Source organism: Calonectris borealis, chromosome 17 (assembly GCF_964195595.1).
Source record: "Calonectris borealis chromosome 17, bCalBor7.hap1.2, whole genome shotgun sequence".
In the NCBI taxonomy this organism is placed as follows: domain Eukaryota; kingdom Metazoa; phylum Chordata; class Aves; order Procellariiformes; family Procellariidae; genus Calonectris; species Calonectris borealis.
In genome coordinates, this window is record NC_134328.1 from 15590004 (window position 1) to 15599130 (window position 9127).

Consider the following 9127-nt stretch of genomic DNA (forward strand, 5'->3'; position numbering starts at 1 on the left):
GAAAATGGGGAGGATTAAAGCCACAAGAGAAATTAGGTCTGTAGTGAGATTATAAATAACATCAGTGTAGTATCAAACTCATCTTGTCTTGTCTTTTCTTGTCTCATCTCTTCCTCAACAGCTGTCACCCTTTTGAATGACGAACCCCACCATATTTTCCACCGGGTGTAAGGACTCCTGTATGGTTTGCCCGCCTTGCTTTCCATGTCCTGACCCTCATTGCAGCACCTGAGCACCTGTGACATGCTATAAAAATCTGTAGTGCTCATTCCAGGGAATCATCCAGCATCAATTTAATAAACAGCAGATGTGAGATCAAGTTAACTTAAAGCTGAAGCACAGGTTACATCCTGAGAGCCAGGTCCTGTGCAGCACTGAGCACCTTTCCTTCCCACAGCCAGCAACAGGGTAGCAGAAGGGCAATCATTCCTCATCAGGGTAAAACCAGTATCACTCAGTCACACGCTGCAACCACACGTTCCCAAACAGCAGCAACCAGAAAAATCCATTTCTTTAAACCCCTTTGCTCTATGAAATCTGGAGGGAGACAGATGTCCCCACGGTTTGCACGCTCCTCTGCTCCTCGCTGGGTCCAGCGCGGCTCAGTTCTACCCAGCAGCGTTAAACGGGGAATCCTGGGTTTCATCCTGCCTAGTTCCAGCAACAAGCACCAGACACAACAAACCTTACAAATTCCCAAAGGCTCATGGTGGGAAATAGGATTTCTAAAGGCTATTTTTCAAGGAGGCTGATACTTGCACAGGTCACACGTTGGGCGACCAAACCCAAGGGATCCAAGATCAGCTATTCCCTTTTGAAAACCTTGGCCATAAATAATACAGTATCCTTGACTACAGGCCCTCCTGCACAGAGCTGATTCAAATCCCATGGACAACCCCCATCCATCTTCACCTTGCCTCGGTTTCTGTGCTGGCGAGCAAGGGAGCTGGCAAGCAAATACTGCCTTTGGATTAACCCTATAAATAATTTTGATTAAAAAAGGACTTCCTTCCTTTGGAAATCAATCGTAAATCATTATTTCCTGTAAGTGAAGGGCTTATCCCTCACCTCCCTAGCCCTGTTTTTATATGATGTGTGAAATGAGCATATTTTACAGAGGTTTCTGTGCCTTGAAGTGACCTTGTTAAATCTCACTGCCAGTTTCTTTCTGCATCATTGGCCCATAACAAAATTTCCATCAGCTTCTGTGTGTATTTGGAAGGCAATGTCTTCCATTGGTACATGTGCAAGCGACTCAGTCTGACTGGGACAAAGGATGCCATTTAAAGATTTTAATGATTTTTTTATTGTGGGAGAAAGCTGCGACTCTGGCCGGATTCTCAGGCACCCAGCTCTGAGCATCCTCATTATTATTATCTTCCTTCGTCTGAAAAAGACGCGGATAATTTGGGTAATCCAGATGTTCACAAAAACTGAATGCAAACATCCCAGCTATTGAAGATTGTAGACTGAACTAAGCAGAACTAAGGCAGTGTTTCCGCAAGGTTTTCAATTAAATCTCAGACTTGTCCTTGGAATAAGGACAAGCCAGTAACAAGCTCAGGCTCAAGTGTTTTGGGTCAGTTAATAGAATTCCATGATTTTGCAAGGACCTGGTAACTCTTGAATCCACTGTCTTGCACTCTGGCATAGATTTTCACCATTTTAGCCCTTTCTAGTTCAATACGGAAAAAATTCAACTGCTCAAGCAGGCAGAGGCACTAACCAGGAATTCTAGGACTGCATGTTTTCTTTGAATTTGCCCTCTTTCTCCATGGTCTTGTCTTGGATGTCACTGCCAGCTCTCCAGGACAAGCCTTGGCCTCTGTTTATTTTGTAAAATTCATCTGCATGTTTGAATCTACAGAAGTGGGACATAATAATGATAATATCTCCTTACTCATTCCCTGTTTGGGCTTGACACAGGGGACAAAGCCAATTAATGGAATGCTTGAGAAACACCATCTCTGCATTCAAAAGTGATCTGATTTTTTTCCTTGCCTCCATTCCTGTGATACAGAAGATTTCTCTCTCCTGTTCCTAACTGCTTTGTCATCAACAGAGACTTCAGGTGGAGCAAAAGCAGTAGGAAGAAAACCAACAGGGGGGAGAGATCTCCCTTCAGTGAAATGTGCGCTGAAATGAGCAGAGCAGAGGGACATGCGAGGCTGTTTCTCAGAGCAGGCTCTATCTGCCTCTGGGGAAATCTGCAAGGTACTGCTGGCCTCACGAGAGTGACTCTGATTTATTCATATTTATTTCAGGTTGTCTGTGAAGTGCCAGAAGACTTTGAAAGTCATTTTTAACTAAATCAAACATTTTTACTGTGTCAGAGACTTTTGGCCATGCAGGGAAGTTGAGACACTTGCATGGGAGTAAAAACAACAGAGAAAAAGCAAGTGTAATAATGATTATTCCCAAAGAAATAGATATAGTTATGATGCCCAGGCTTCTCCCAGGCTCCTTTCCTTCTTGGAAGTTGGCTGTGGAGTGGATGGGTTTCCAACCATACAATACTACTGTAGCCTCTTATTATTTCCTGGAGCATCCTCATGGCAATGATCAGATTCTAGAGACAAAGGCAACGTCACGGCTTTACAACAACTACAGCATCCACAGCGAGAAACCAGCTTTCCACTGGCGATGAGCAACGCATCTGACGTGAGATGCTCCAAAGCTGCATCACCCATGTGATTCCTTTCTAGACTAGTTTCCATCACAAAGTGATGTGCACACAGTGAACAGACAAAACTGGCAGCCCCTTGCCTGGCAGCCCCTTGCCTGGCAGCCCCTTGCCTGGCAGCCCAGCCCCGGGTACTCGAGGCCACCTCAGGCACATGTCCTCCAGCCAGGGCACCACAGTCCTGACCCAGGGCAGCCCCGCGGTTCCAGCCATGCAGAGATGCTCAATGGCGCATGGAGCAGATAACATATACACTTCACAGCAATTGCTGTTGATAATGCAACATCTCTCCCTCCTCTCTGTCAGTTGATTAAGATTTGAATCCAAGCGCAAGAGCCCTAATGCATTAACCTATTGTGTTGCCTTGAAATCCTCATGCATTACTGAGCTGGCAGTTAAGGCAGCTCAGCACCCTGCAGGATTAGCTCCATAATGAAGCTCTGGGGAGCATCCAGTTGTGTTTACCTCTGGACAGGCTGTGCTGATGGAGAGCAGGGGCAATTCTCTCACCACCGTTGTCTTCTGGCTGGTTCCCACCTCTCTCTCCTCCACAGCTGTGTAACATGGTGATGATCTTTTTCTCCGACTGTTTGCTCATGGTGTCAACAAAATGCACTAATCCAGACATTTCTTCTTCTCTGCATTTTTCCTCTTCCTGTTCCTCAGACATATCTTGGGAATTTCTGAATAAGGTTCATTATTAATAAAGCAACAAGCGGATTTGTGATTCTAGCTATGCTAAAACAAAGCAACAAACAAAGTGAACCAACCATTGAAAATGGAAAGGAAGCAAAGCAGCAAGTCACAGCCTCATTAAGACTTCCAGCTCTACAACTACTAAAGACCTCATATGTTACAAATCAGATGAACCTCTACATCTTATTTGTAAATGCCAGACTTCATTGTAAAGAGCCCATAAAGAGCAAGGAGACATCTTTAGCTTCTTTTGAGATCCAAGAAGATGGATTTTTAAATTAGAGAACAGAAGCATGTTTCTCCAGACAAGTTTGTTCTCCAAGGATAGCTTTGGTTTCACTGCTCAGCTTTGTAGATCTAAATTAGGCTCTTGTCCTTCCTCATCAGAGGGCAAATGCTGCCCAGTTTATTCGCTAGAGAAATCTGGAATTGACTGATTGACAAATCCCTTCCCTTTTCTCTCCATAATCAGCACCAGCTACAGATCGCATCTTCCCAACCAGGACAAACCTGTCCAAGTGCACTGCATGTTACAAGCAAAGCAGGGCTTGATCAGAGCCACAGCATAATTAGCCAGATCAGGTGGCTGAATATGTTACAACCTCCCCCAAGCTTCTGGCCTGATGTATTAATGTGAAGTGAAATAAATCTGCTGAATACCCTGAGCTATGAACATCAGGAGCTCAGTGGTGCACCACCACCTGTCCAGCTGGAGAGCAGGAGCTGAGAGCTTCTCCATCCACCTCTGGTTGAACTGGTGGAGCTCAGGAGGTGCCACCCTTATTTGAAGCCCTAGATCTCAGTGCATAGACACAATCCAGAACAACACCCACGCCAGGCATCAACACCCTGAGCAGAGGGCGGTTTAGCCAGGCATGGAGAGCAGAGCAGAGCAATCCAGGCCTTTTGATGCCTACGTCAAGTGCTCTCACCAAGGCTGCTGTGAAGGCAAGGGTGAGATTTGCCAGAGATAGACCCTGCTCCAGGCTCTGTCTTGATGACTTCAGGCTTCAGTTTCATGCCCACATCAGCGTGAATGTAAGCTGTGTCCTCTGTGCAAAAATCAGCACTAAAAAATGCAGTCAGTGCTAAAAATTTGGTTATAAATATTGTGCTTGGGATCAAGCTTTGGCCATAAATATTTCCTTGGTTAACCAATAGGAAATGATAGCTCTTAAATCTCAATTATAGTTGAGTAGTAACTGGCTCACACTCATTGGCACTGGGGTCCTGCCTTGCTTGTGCGGGAAATAAGGGCAGCTTTCCCACAGCTTCTGAAGAAACTCTGAAATGCTGATTTCTGGTGATTTCCATAATTCAACAGCATTGTGTCCTCCTTGAGTTTGGAAGAGCTTGGATAAAGAAAAAAACAACAAAAAAAGTACACTTCCTTAAGCTCTGTCCAAAATCTTCCTCTGTAGATGTTGTAATGACAGTTCTGTTACAGCTTCTTATTTTTCCATCAGTCTCCTCATTACTGGCTGGATTCTTTCGTGTATAGCTGACAGACAGTCTTAGGATGTGAATTTTCAGAAGTGCTGTCCAAACAGGGGAGGGAAGATTTTTTTAGGAAATCTATGGAATTGGGAGTTGTTGTGTTGCTACCATCCTGTCTGGCAGACTGGCTATAATCAAGCCAGTTGAGATGACCTTTGGTACCTACTATAAAGTCTGCTTCAAAGTGAAAAAATAAAAAAAGAGTGTTCAGAGCATCATCTTTTTATGGCTGTGGTCAGACAAGCTGTGGTCACACTCACTCTACTGGCATCTGATCTGGGTGCTGCATCTCTCCAATGTGCACCTAGGGAGGTGGAGAGCTGGCAGTCCAAGAGCTCCAGAAAAAAGATGGCATAATAGTTTCAATTAGGGCCAAAGATCCTTTCTCCCTTCACAGGCCCTAGCACGTCTCTTTTTGAGCAACAGATAAGAAAGTCTTTTGATAATCGGGAAGGTAGCACCTCGTTTGTCTGCGTCCACCTCCCACGTTACTGGTACGTTCAGGCTCACATCTTCTTTCTGCTCATTAAGACACATGCTTCTATTATTTTCCTGCTGACTGGCCTACGTGAAAAGAAACATCAGCCATCTGTTACTCCCACAGTTTTCTGGATCATAAGGGTTTCGTTGATTAAGGAGGAAGTTTTTCAAAAAGGCACCCATTTCCCACTGATTTCCAAGAACTGTACTATCTTCCTCTAAAACTACAGCTTCTTTGCCTGCTTTCAAAGCAGAAGTCCTTTACTTGGGTCCAGATTTATGTACAGCATGTGTATTTGCACAGTAGTTATTGACAGCACTAGGTACTGCTCAATCTGAGTAGTGGAACACAAACACTTGATTTCAAGTGCCTGAAGATCTTTGGAGATCTGGACTATGCCCATCAAACTATTGTCTGCAAACCACAGCAGTCTCTTGCTACTTAAGAACATAGTTATTTTTTGCAAAAATATTTTATCATGACGTCATCCTTCCACTCTAAATATCCAAAAGCGTAGGGATATTTATACCTGTGATGTTTCTTATTTTGCCAGTGAAGATGATTGGGCTGGCATGACTACAATAAGTCCTCTCCCATCATGATGACTGTAGAGCTTGGAATTAGCGTGAAGATACTTTGACGTATTTTATTCCTGATTCAATTCTTCTTCATTTGGCATAGACTAGCATCCCATATGGGCTATTGTTGGACCCTGCACCAGCTGAAGGGAAAGCATCTTTGATTGACACTTGAAAATACCAAGTTGTGCCTTTGGGCTGGCTCAGGCTGAAAATGCTCTTGGCAATTGGAAATAGTCATGTCATTTTTATTTCACTGTGCAACAGGAAGACGACATTTTCTACACTGAGCAATAAAAGTCCATTCTCTAAGGGGATAAAATATTCCTCTTTTGATCTCCTGTAGCATATTTCCAACTGGAAACAGGTTTCAGATGAGACATTCAGCTCTAAATGGAACTTGGGGGAATAGAAATCCATTCCCAGCTCTGGCTTCCAGGTTCAAAAATCAAATGGCTCCTTCCTTTACAGAACAAAACCCTTGGCCTGAACAATCTCCTGCTCCATGAGCTTGAAACCCTCATGTGGGATACCCACACCCAAGGTACCTTCTCTCATCTGCGGTGATGGAAATTCAACCGAACTCTTGAGAATGAGGTGGTGATAGAAATTTGGAGGAATGGGCACTGGCATATTTCTTTTTGTATACCGTCTCCAAAAACAGTGACATATTTCTACTTACTTTCTTTGAAGTCCTCAGGACTATCCAGACCATCAGGAGTAAAAGTGCATCCATTCTTTCAAATTTTGGCATTATGGACTAGGAGAGAAATGAAAAAGGACTCCCCAGGCTATTTCACACAAAAATAGGTACGGATAAATAAGCAGCAAATAAGAAAAAAATACCCACCCTTGTTAGTAGCAAGGCTTGTGCTAACATTTTTCTTGTAATCCTGATGAAAGCATTGTAGTGCAGTCAGAGAGGAGCTGACTAATTTGTGGGCTGCAGCAAGAAGTAAAATTTGCGTAAAAGAAGAAAAGACGGGCATTATCCCTGCTGCCTGCCCAGAAAGTGCTCATAATACAATATTTGGATTCCTCAAATATTCTCAGTCATGATCTTGTCACTGGCAGGGCAACCAAATCAGGCACTTGGAAGAGGAGAACATTAAAATCACAGATTAGGTCCATTTTGTGGGATGAAAATTTTGGTGGATGCAGAGCTGTTCCCATGTGGGAGCAGCTGAGTTTGATCCTATGGCCTAGGTACATACCACATATAACGCACACTCAAACTCCTTGAGCAACCGAGTTTTTAAATGGAAATCAGACAGACAGCTCCACACAGCAGAGTGAAAAATCAATCAAATATAATAGCTAATATAAAATGTCATGCTGCCAGGACCTAAGAGCGATTTTGCTCTCTGCATTCAAACATCTCCAGCAGATGAGGTTCCTGTGGTGCGTCCCCTCTGCTGAAGAGAGATTCCTCATCTTTGTCCCTAATGAAGACTCAAATCATTGAGCTGAGCTTTGCTTTGTGCAAGGAAAAAAGTGCTGACCACTTAACATAGAAACAAAAGAGCACACAAACATGAGCCATACTCCAAAAAGCAGGAGGTTTTCTTAAAAATCATAGGATTAAAACATATATGAGGTTCTTTTCAATCCTCTCTTGTCCCATTTTACAGGGACCATACACTTCACTTCTTAACCAAGACAGCTATAAGAAAGAAAAAAAACCCCAGAGGTTCTTAGCCGCTTATTTAACTTCAGTAGCTGAAGCTGTTGATGAGACATTGCAAGCCCTGCAATATAACCCCAAGACCTGGCAGTGCCAGCTCCAGCCCTTTACCCAGCGCCAGCGTGCAGCCCTCTGCCGCTGCGTTCCAGGGGAGAAGCAAGCTTAGAAAGCCAAATCTCTGGCCACATTTCGGCATGGCTTGTTCTACTCTGGAAAATGTTGTTTGCTGGAACTGTGGAATACTTTCTAGATTTGAAAATCCACGTGAGAGTAACTTTTTTTGTTGCTGGGTTTTGCAATTTTTTATTTTCTTCCCCCACGAGGGAAGGAGCTTTGGAATTCATGAAAGTGTTTCATTAAGGGATATTTGCTTCAAAGGACTGCCTCTGTGAGCAGACTCAGCCATTGTTTGCTCCTTTATTCACAGAAGGCAAACACAAATGTATAAATTATGCAGGCAAAAATCAATGAGGCTTCTGAGCAGGGATTCACTGAAACTGGTTTTGAAGGCAGAGAGCCGCTCAGCTCTGCTACAGCCAGTGACGCATAAGTACCAGCCCTGCAGTTCATTAAAAATCAAGTCAGGTCCCATGCAGAAGTGATGTTATTCTAATACCTCAATCATTTCAGCAAGGTGTAAATTGCTAGGTTGCAAGAAATGATGTTGCCTGAGGCAAGATATCAGTTTTGTGGAGGGGGGCAGGAGATCATTTGTGGAAGAGATGGCACAAGAGCAGGCAAGGGGCTGACAGTCTGAATATTTCCATCAGGATCCCAACTGTAGCAACCAAAGCTTCAGTCAAAGACAATCATTGCTAGGATACAAGAAAATCTGTCCAGAGCCATAGCACCAATTTATTACAGGCAATTCCCCAAACATTCAAGGGGATGGTTCACCCTAGATCAGCACCTCAACTTCTCGGTGTTTATCCAAGATATAAACATCTTTACCCAAATAATCTAGCTGGCAGCCATGAAAATCAATTAAATGGGAAAGCAGATGCCTGCAAAACTGGTCCCTGCAAAGATCTCTGTTCAGGTGAGATCCAAGAGGGTCAGCAATGTTGGTCCCAGATTGGAACTCCGATTCACGCACATCCTTTTCCTTTATGTGCATCAAGTTGTGCAGCCCTGGCAAGGCTCTCCTTGCCCCTCAGATACCATCGCTGTCTTTGGTGGAGACTTTAGCCACATTTAGGGAAACACTGCACCAAAAATTTAAATTTATACCTCATCTCCAGTGAAGCTGTTAGGTGTTTAGTGCAGCCAAGTCTAGAGATGACCCTTAGCTGGCTAGGGGCATCCCTCGCAGGGCAGATGAGGGTAGGACCTGCCCTGCCACATCCTCCCGCATGGCAGTGCTGGAGACAGTAAAGATTGCCATGCGGCTGCAGGATCAGCAGGTCATAAATGCCAAGGCCCTAGCGCAGTGAAAGCACATCAGAGGCAGAGCCAGAAGAAATCAATTGGAGAAAAAGATGTTTTCATAGAAAATCTCCCCTTTTACC